The sequence below is a fragment of the Theobroma cacao genome, chromosome 2, assembly GCF_000208745.1.
Source record: "Theobroma cacao cultivar B97-61/B2 chromosome 2, Criollo_cocoa_genome_V2, whole genome shotgun sequence".
NCBI classification, from domain to species: domain Eukaryota; kingdom Viridiplantae; phylum Streptophyta; class Magnoliopsida; order Malvales; family Malvaceae; genus Theobroma; species Theobroma cacao.
Window position 1 is genome coordinate 33,986,680 of NC_030851.1, and position 9,811 is coordinate 33,996,490.

At 31.5% G+C, this 9,811-nt stretch overlaps 1 pseudogene; it reads right to left on the bottom strand.

Annotated features, from left to right (window-relative positions):
• Positions 1–8,776, bottom strand: part of LOC108660711 — a 9,822-nt pseudogene extending 1,046 nt beyond the window's left edge.

Consider the following 9,811-nt stretch of genomic DNA (forward strand, 5'->3'; position numbering starts at 1 on the left):
AATATAATAATATGTACTTTATTATATATATATATATATATATGAAATTAATTACATAACTTATATGTTATAATGTTTTATATCAAAGTTTGTATAAATAATAACTAATTATAAATAATATATTATAAATTCTAAGGTGATAACTAATAAAGTTATTAAGTGCAATCATATAAATAAAGTTTATTATAAATTATAGTAATATTTATGTATAAATTAAATATATGTATATATAATATATTTATACAATTATATAAATATTCATAACATTTTATATTACGAAACATTACTAAAGTGTAATAATTATAACATATTAATATGTAGGATATTTACTATCATATATTATAATATTAACATATAAGTTATATTATTTAAAATATATAACTTGTAATTTCATATTATATATATATATATATATATATATATATATATATAGCCAGTTTGCTTTTTTTGGTGGATTGGTCCAAAAATTTTAAAATCGAGAACCGACCAAAAAATCAATTAGATCAAACATTTTGGACCAATCAATCCAATAGACCAATTAGACTAAATCGTTTTTACCCAAATCGTATTTTTTTTTGGATAAGTAATTGGTCTAAATTGATTTTGCTCACCCCTAGCACAGAATGTGGCCAATATGGAACACATAGATGTTCATAACCAATCCACCATAGGCTTGCTTTGCTATATATTTCTGTCGATGGAATGAATAAGGAAGCTTTCTTTAACCTTGACATCTTTGTTACTGCTAGAAAAATTTCTTAGAAACAAATGAAAATAAAATAAAGAAAGTAACGATAGTAAAAAGTCTGAGGTGTGGTATCACTGTGCTTAAGGATAATTTTCGCCTTTTTGGAGTACAATACTTGGTACAACAGGACTGTAGTGATTATCCTCCAAGATTTAATAGATCCTTCCTTATAGTTTGCACAAACTAGTAAGAGATAGTAGGAAAAGTAAAAAGATTTTTTTGGAAAAATAAAACCTAGCAGGAAAGGAATGAAAACAGAGAAATATTATACAGAGAAGCTTGAGAGGAGAGTAGTAGAGAAACTTTGCTTGGTGTGTGTTGTGACTGAGGTAGGGAGATTGTATTTATAGATAGAGGATGAAGTGAACATTGCACCAAATTAAGAGAGTTCAGAAAAAACTTGGTCAACATATATACTTAGTCAAGTAAATGTTGGGAGAGTTTGAGTCTGATTTGATTATACTTAGTCAGGTAGATCGTGATAGAGTTTGAGTTTGATGCAATCAAAGGCTGAGAAAGCTTAAAAAAAATTAAAGCACAGGTACAAAAATTACCTTGGGCCTAGCCCACGTGTATACTAGCATGCATGGGGGGAAATTTGAATTTTCTCAAAGCCTAGCTTGATTTCTTGTGCGCAGGAGCCCACTATTTTTTCTTCTTTATAATAAACCAATAATGGGTTTGCTTATTTAAAGCACTTACATCTTTATGTATCTTAGCAATGTGGGATGTTTGAACCTTATGAAATAAATTATTTTTCAACAATCCCCCACATATTTCATAAGGTTTTATAGGAAATTTTAGTTGGGTCAAATTTCATTTGAGTGTAATGCATTGTAATTGGTGCTTTTTAAGCTATAAACCAACGCTAAAAAGAATGAAACATAAATTACAGAATTTTGGTAAAATTTAAACTTATGTTAACCAAAAATTCTTTATGTAAAATATAATTTTCATCAATCACATTACACCCCACAATTTTTCCTGTTCAATGAGGTTTTGCACGAATAGGCCATGCACATACTTGGTTATTCATAAGTGCTTTAGAGAATTTATCACAATTCTCATAGAAACGGCCCCACTCCACACTTATATAAGTGATTCCACCAAGTGTATACATCAATTTAATACACTACTGATAAGGGAGACAATAATTTTAATAATGCATTAATTCATCAACAAATAACTTTTTATTGCTCATATGAACCTAATGTATGAGATCTTTAATCACATAGGTTGGGTTACCATTATTTGTTGATTTTTTCAATTGGCTTAAGTCCCATTCCCCTCGATGTATCATTAATCAATTTTCTTCCTAGAGGTTTAGTTAGAGGATAGACCAAATTTAGCCATGACTTCATATAATTAATGGATATAATTCCATCTTTAAGTAGCTACTTTACTACATCATGTCTCAAACGAATGTGTCTATTTTGACCATTGAAAGTTTTATTCTTCATAACGTCTATTGCCGCTTGGCAATCACTATGCATAGACATAGAAGGTGTTAGTTTCATTCCTAACAGAATATTGGCTAAGAGGTTTTTCAACCACTCAGCCTCATTTCCAACCAACTCTAAAACTACAAATTCTGACTTCATTATAGATTTAGCAATTATTGTTTGTTTGGCTGATTTATAAGTTATAGTTCCCCCACCAAAGTTAATACATAACCACTTGTGGATTTTGTCTCATCTGAATCTGAGATTCAGTTAACATCACTATATCCTTCTAATATAGTGAAAAATTCATTATATAAAATACTATAGTTTATGGTATCTTTCAAATATTTCATCACTCTACTTAAGGCAGTCCAATGATCTTGATTGAGACTTTATGTATATATGCTCAGACTACACACAACATAAGCTATATCAGGTCAAGTTTAATTCATCAAATGCATCAGACTCTCAATAATCTGTTCATATTCAGACTAAGCTACATTATCACTTCTATTTTTCTTTAATTAGATATTTCTATTATAAGAACTACTCATAAATGTGACATTAAAACATCCAAACTTCTTAAGTAGCCTCTCAATATAATGCTCTTGTGTTAGCATTAAGCCACTATCACATCTTATGATTTTAATACCCAAAATAATATTGGCTTCTCCCAAATCTTTCATATCAAATTTTGAAGTTAAGAAACATTTTGTTTTATTCATCATATCAATGTATGTACCAGAAATAAGCATATCATCAACATATAAGCTAATAATCAAGCGTTCACTATTAACAGCTTTTGTGTACACAAATTTATCAAATCCAACGGTAGAAAATCCATTACTAACAAGAACTTGATCAAATTTCTTATGCCATTGTTTTAGTACTTGTTGCAAGCCATATAAAGATTTAATCAATTTACAAACTTTATTTTCTTGACCAGGAAGAACCTAGCCCTCAAGTTGGACCATATAAATTTCTTTTCTTAAATCACCATTCAGAAAAATGGTTTTAACATCCATTTGATAAACAATGAGTTTGCAAATCAAAGCTAAGGCAAACAAAACACAAATAGATGAAATTCTTGTTGCTGGAGGAAACGTATTAAAATAGTCAATATTTTGATTTTGAGTAAAATCCTTTGTAACTAATTTGGCTTTGTATTTCTCAATAAAACCATTAGGATTAAATTTTCTTTTATAAATCCATTTCCAACCAATTGATTTGGCTACAGGTGGTAAATCAACTAATTCCTAGGTTTGATTTTGTGAAATCGAACCAATCTCATTTTGTATAGCTTATTTCCAAAATGGACTTTCTTTAGAATAAATTGCATCAGCATAAGTTAAAAGATCATTATCTACAAGATAAGTCATTACCAAAAGAAATTTCTTTCCTTGGTCTTGTACTCTTTCTTAAATCATCATTTTGTATTTCAAAATCATTTTACTAAAAGGTGCATGAGAAATTGTATCAATTCTCAATGAAAAAATATGCTAAAAAAATTCACCATTTTTGTTTCAACAATTGTATTATAATCAAGAACATCACTTTTTAATACAAGAAATCTATATGCAGCACTATATTCAGCATAACTAATAAACATGTAATTATATGTCTTAGAGCCAATTTTTCTCTTTTTAAAATTAGGAAGCATTGCTTAAGCAAGACACCTTCACACTTTCAAATATTTTAAGTTAAGAGAATAGCCTTTCCATAATTCTTAAGGTGTCCTACTAGTTTTCTTATAAAGAATTTTGTTTTGAATATGATATGCAGATAATAAAGTTTCACCCCACAAGTTTTCAAGTGCATTAGAACTAGCAAGCATAAAGTTCATCATTTCTTTTAATGTTCGATTTTCCTTTCAACTACACCATTTGATTTATGGGAATATGGAGCAGTAATTTCATGAATTATTCATTCTTTTTCACAAATATCATTAATCTGTATATATTCACCCTTTCTATCTGATCTAACTCTTTTTATTTGTTTATTCAATTGATTTTCTCAGCTTTATACTTAATAAACATGTCAAAAGCTTCATCTTTATGCATAAGTAAATAAACTTTAGTAAATCTAGAATAATCATCAATAAATATAATATAGTATTGCTTATCGCCTTTAGTCATAGTTTGTTTTAGATCTCTTAAGCCAATATGAATTAAACTTAAAAATTCAGATTCTCTATTTACTAAAATACAAGTTTTCTTAGTTGATTTCGTTTCAGCACATATTTCACACTTATTAAAGCATCCATTTTTAATACTAGAAATTAAACCTGGTAATTACATTTTTTAATCTAGGGAATGCTAACATGTTTTAGTCTACAATGCCATAAATTAATAGAGTCAATCGTGTAAACGAAAAAACTAGCATTTTCATTCAGAACATTTTAAATGTTAAGTACAAAGAGTCCCTGATTACAATATCCTTTACCCAAAAACATCTTTTTTTTTGTCATTACGATCTTGTTAGATTTGTATGACACTTTCACCCCAACCTTGCCCAATAAGGCCACAGAAACTAGGTTTGCATATTAGGAACATGTAGAACATCATTCAAGCTGGGGTTTTGCCAAATGTGAGCTTGAGAAGGACTTTCCCTTTTTCAAGAACTTGAGCAATTCGAGAATCACCAAGGTATATTATCTCTTCTCCTTCCTCTACTAGAGTATATGAGGTAAAGGCATTTCTGTTTGCATAGATATGCCTATTAGCACTTAAGTCTACCACCCATTCCTTCACATTGGCCACCATATTTGCTTGTGAAATGACCGTAGCAATTATATCATCAGATTCATCTGCTTTGACCAAGTTGACTCTTAGATTAGCAGGTTTGTCATTTCCCTTTGCTCTATTTCTGCATTATACTGCATAATGCCCTGGCTTTCTACAAACAAAACAACTACCCTTATTTTTCAAGGTGGGATGAGGAGTTTTGGATTTATAATCAAGTTTATGAGGGTACCTATGTTGACGTTGAGTTTTACCTTGTGCCAAATTGGCTTTAGTTGCACCTTCCGTAGCTTTGGAGGCCTTAATCTCCCGCCCGGTTATGTCTTCAATGATGATGTGCACAATCAAGTTTGCAAGTAACAATTATTTTTCCTTGTGCTTCAATTGCTGCTTGTAGCCATTTTAGGATCTTGGCAGCTTCTCAATTAGCAACCTAACAACAAACTCTTCTTGCAAGTTGATTTTTTAAAATTTTAAATCATCCACCAGCTTGTGGTATTCATTGATCTAACTCTTGATGTCCTTGTCATCTATTATCTTCCAACAATAGAAGTTGTCAATCACGAATTTCTATTTCCCAACATCTTCAGTAGTGTACTTGGCAATCATTGACTCCCATATTTGCTTTGCTTCTTTGTACGAACTGTATGCATCAAACAGCTCATTAGAAAGTGTGCTAATGATCATATGCCTACATACCTTATTTGCATGCATCCATGGTTTCAGCATCTTGACATCATCTGGCTTGGAATCAATTAGCGTAAAAGCCACCCCATGAACATCAAGGATTGAAAAAAAATCCTTGCTTGCCATTTTTTGAAATTTTTGCCATAAAAAATGTCAATTTTGAAAATATCTATAATTGGTTTGGCATATGAAACCAAAGGCATAGGAGGAACGGTCAATGGAGTGGGAGCCATGGTGGAACCATTGATAGTGGTGATGGCAGTAGAGACAGAGGCAGCAGTAGAACAGTGGCAGCAACATTATCAACGTGGGAATCCATTATCCTTAAGATTGTTAGAAAAATTTCTATGAAACAAACGAATATAAAATAAAGGAAGTAAAAACAGTAAAAAGTCTAAGGCATGGTATCACTATCCTTAAAGATAATTTTCATCCTTTTAGAGTACAATACTTAGTGCAAAAGACTGTAGTAGTTTTCTTCCAAGATTCAACAGACCCTTCCTTATAAGTTGCAAAAACTAGTAAAGGACAATAGAAACAACAGAAAGATTTTTCTGAAAAAATAAAACATAGTAGGAAAAGAATGAAAACAAAGAAATAACATGCAAAGAAGCTTGAGAAGAGAGTAATAGAGAAGCTTTGCTTGGTTGTGTTGTGAATGAGATAAGGATGTTGTATTTATAGGCAGAAACTGAAGTGAATGTTGCACTAAATCACGAGAATGAGGTGAACATCGCACCAAATCTGAGGAGTTGAGAAAAAACCTGGTCAGCATGTATACTTAGTCAAGTAGACCTTGGGAGAGTTTGAGTCTAATTTGATTATACTCAGTCAGGTCGACGTTGGGAGAGTTTGAGTCTGATTCAATCAAAGGTTAAGAAAGCTTTAAAAAAAAATTAAAGCCAAGGTACAAAAATTAATTTGGGCCTAGCTCACGTGTATACTAGCACGTAGGCGAGGAAATTTGAATTTTCTCAAGGCTTAGCCTGATCTCTTATGTGCGCGAGCCCAATCTTTTTTCTTCTTTGCAACAAGCCCATAATGGGTTTGCTTATTTAAAGCACTCACACCTTTATATACCTTAGCAATGTGGGATTTTTGAACCTTATGAAATACATTATTTTCCAACAGTTGCCACAAATAAAGGAATCTGACATGCTCAAAAACCAACATATTTAAATGTTAATCTTATAAGCAAACTAGAATTAGTGAAAAAAAATGAGAATAGAATCTTGACAGTTAAATATGCAATGGCATCAACAACAATAAGATTGGACCAATATCACTAGGAAACTAGATTGCATTATCCATTGTAGGCTTTATAGAAGCAATGTAGACCTATTTTAAGTTTGACTCTCGTCATATAGGTATAATTTTGAGGGAGATGTTTTAGAGTGTTTGCTAAGCTTCCTTTTCTTAACTAGTTCTTCTAACCTAAGTAATATTGCTGTCAACTAGTTGCCTCCTTAGTCCTATTTTTAATTCATTGATTGATGATTTAAAACAAATTTAAAAAATTAGAAAAGAACAATAATTGTCATTGCAAAGTCTTCACAACTTATCTAAGAAGGAAAAAGTTTCTATGTTCTATCTAAGCCAATAGTCAACAAATATCCAAAACCAAGGGAAGAGACTTTCACCAATTATATGTTTTCTAAACTACACAAGCGAGGGAGAGACTTTCTCCAATTATAGGTTTTTTCTTAACTACACAAGCAAGAGAAGAAATGGTTTTCTTCTTTTGCTTTCAACAAAGATATAAAATCTCTAATGTTACAGGTAACACTTATTTCCTAATTATTCTAAAAGCATTGTAAAAGATGTATAAAGCTAATTGTGGCTTGGGATACCAATCATGGATAAGATAACTAGGTGTAATCAGGTAACCTCCAATCTTTTCTTACTAAACAATTCTTTTAAGGATATACATATATATGGATATAGAATCATTCATTAGTTGGGGGCTGGGGAAGCCTAACTTTAAGGCTCAGTTACCTCATAAAGGGTATGAAGGACCATTAGTGTCAACCCCAGGCTAAAACTCACTAAACAATCAATGTGAATATTAAAGCTATGCTTTCTCAAGAAGTTATCTTCTTTTCCTCAAATTTAGAAGACAATTTTCAAAGTTTTTTTATGTTTTTTTCTTTGACCAATGGGGCCATTGAGTTTCAAGTTTCAACTATGCCATGCGATTTTCAGATCCAGTTGAGATGTAATGAAGATAATAGGATATAGGAAAACAAAAACCCAGGACACCATGAGATTGATAGCAAATCTATCTTCATTTGTGAGGAAAATAATTCATCTACCAAGCAAGATATCCCCCATCCCTTTTATGATGGAAAATGACATTGACAAGTGCATCAAGTAACCAAATTTTAGGCTTTAAAACTCTTAATTGTGATGCTTTCAAGTATAATATCAAAGAAGTTTCACAGGGAGCATTCTTATTAATTAATTTTTCCAACATTCAAGTTGATTGATGAAACAATTAAACCATTAAAGTACAAGAATATAGAAACTTACGCTTTGCTAGTAGCATAAATGGTGTATAACGGGAAAGCACAGATGCCACTAGAGGTACCAGAACCAACGGTAACTATTGCCTATTTTTCTTGTTTAGCATTACCGGAAGCACTGCTTTGGTAACCGAGGTAGCTCCCTCAATATTCACCTTTATAATACTCTCCATAAGCTCTAAATCAACCTTATGGAAAAATCTTGCACCCAAGTAGGCCAAGCTTGCGTTGTTTATAAGAACACCTATATCTAACACTCAAATATCATCCTCCATCATCTTAGCTATCTTTTCTCCACTAGATTTGGCCAAGTCAATGACAACGTTTCTTATGTTGATTTTTGCACCAAATCTTTCACACATACCATTGGAGGTAGCTTCAAGCTTTAAAAGGTTTTGCTTGACCAAGACTAAGTTAAGACCCTTTGACGCCAAATCAAATGCCAGGGCTTTCCCAATCCCATCAGTACAACTAGTAACTATAGCCCATGAACCATAGTCTTTAAGATTCTTTGGTGGTCTGAGCAACATAATCCAAACCCATTTGAAAAAAATTGAGGATTTGCTTAATAAGGGAAATGAAACCTAACGTACTAATCACCAAAATTGTAGCAAAATCATGCAACTCAATTTCCATGTGAAGTTGCTACAACGGAACCCATGACAATCCATGCACTAACAAAATCTTTTATGTACCTCAACAATAGAACCCACACTTACTTTCAACTGTGGAAATGAAGAGTATGATTAAATTTTCTATGAAGTCCATTTCAAAAATAACTTTCAACATAAAATATCTTTAAAACTATTTCAAACAAATTAAATACTCTCAATGTTTCTCTTTTACCATTCGTATGCTATATTCCCCGTTTTTCTCTCTCGTCATTCAGCTATCTCTAATTTTACTATCATCACTATTTCTCCGTATATCGTCGTCATCTCGTTATCGATATATAGACCAAAAAGCATGACATGGCAAGTAACAATATGTTCTTGGGTTTATTGGTTTACATTCATAAACCCCTCTCTTTGTCTATCTCTTGTCATCTGGTGATATCATCATTGATCTATAAACCAAAAAGCATAGCATGGCAAGTAACAACATATTCTTGAGTTTATTAGTATTGAGTTTTTCAGTGATTCAAGTCTAGTAGAACATACCTTAGCATGTAACAAAGTGATTCATGTCTTGGCATGTAACATCAGTAGGATGAAGGAAACTTTGGCGTGTAATATCTAGTGTTAAAACTTTGGTTTTAACATGTAGCATCTAGTGGTGAAACGTTGGTCTTGGTGTATAACATCTAATACTGAAGCTTTAGCCTTGGCGTGTAATATCTGCTGCTAAAGCTTTGGTGTGTAACATTTACTTAGACTTGCAGAGTCATTTTATTTTTCTTTTTTGTTATTTTTAATTGTTGTAGACATATCTACATATTAGTAGTTTTTGATATTTTGTGTGTGTGTGTGTGTGTATCTAAATGAAGGTGAGAGAAAGTTTTTTCTTCTAAAGTTGTTAATCCCTTACTTTATTCATCTTCTTTTTTTTTTTGAAAAATTTCAGAGTTCTTATTTTCTGCAATATTTTCTTAAAAAATTAACAATTGGTTTACATTCACAAAACACAAAAATTGATGAGTTGAAATTATAAATGAAGTGAAATCTATATTTT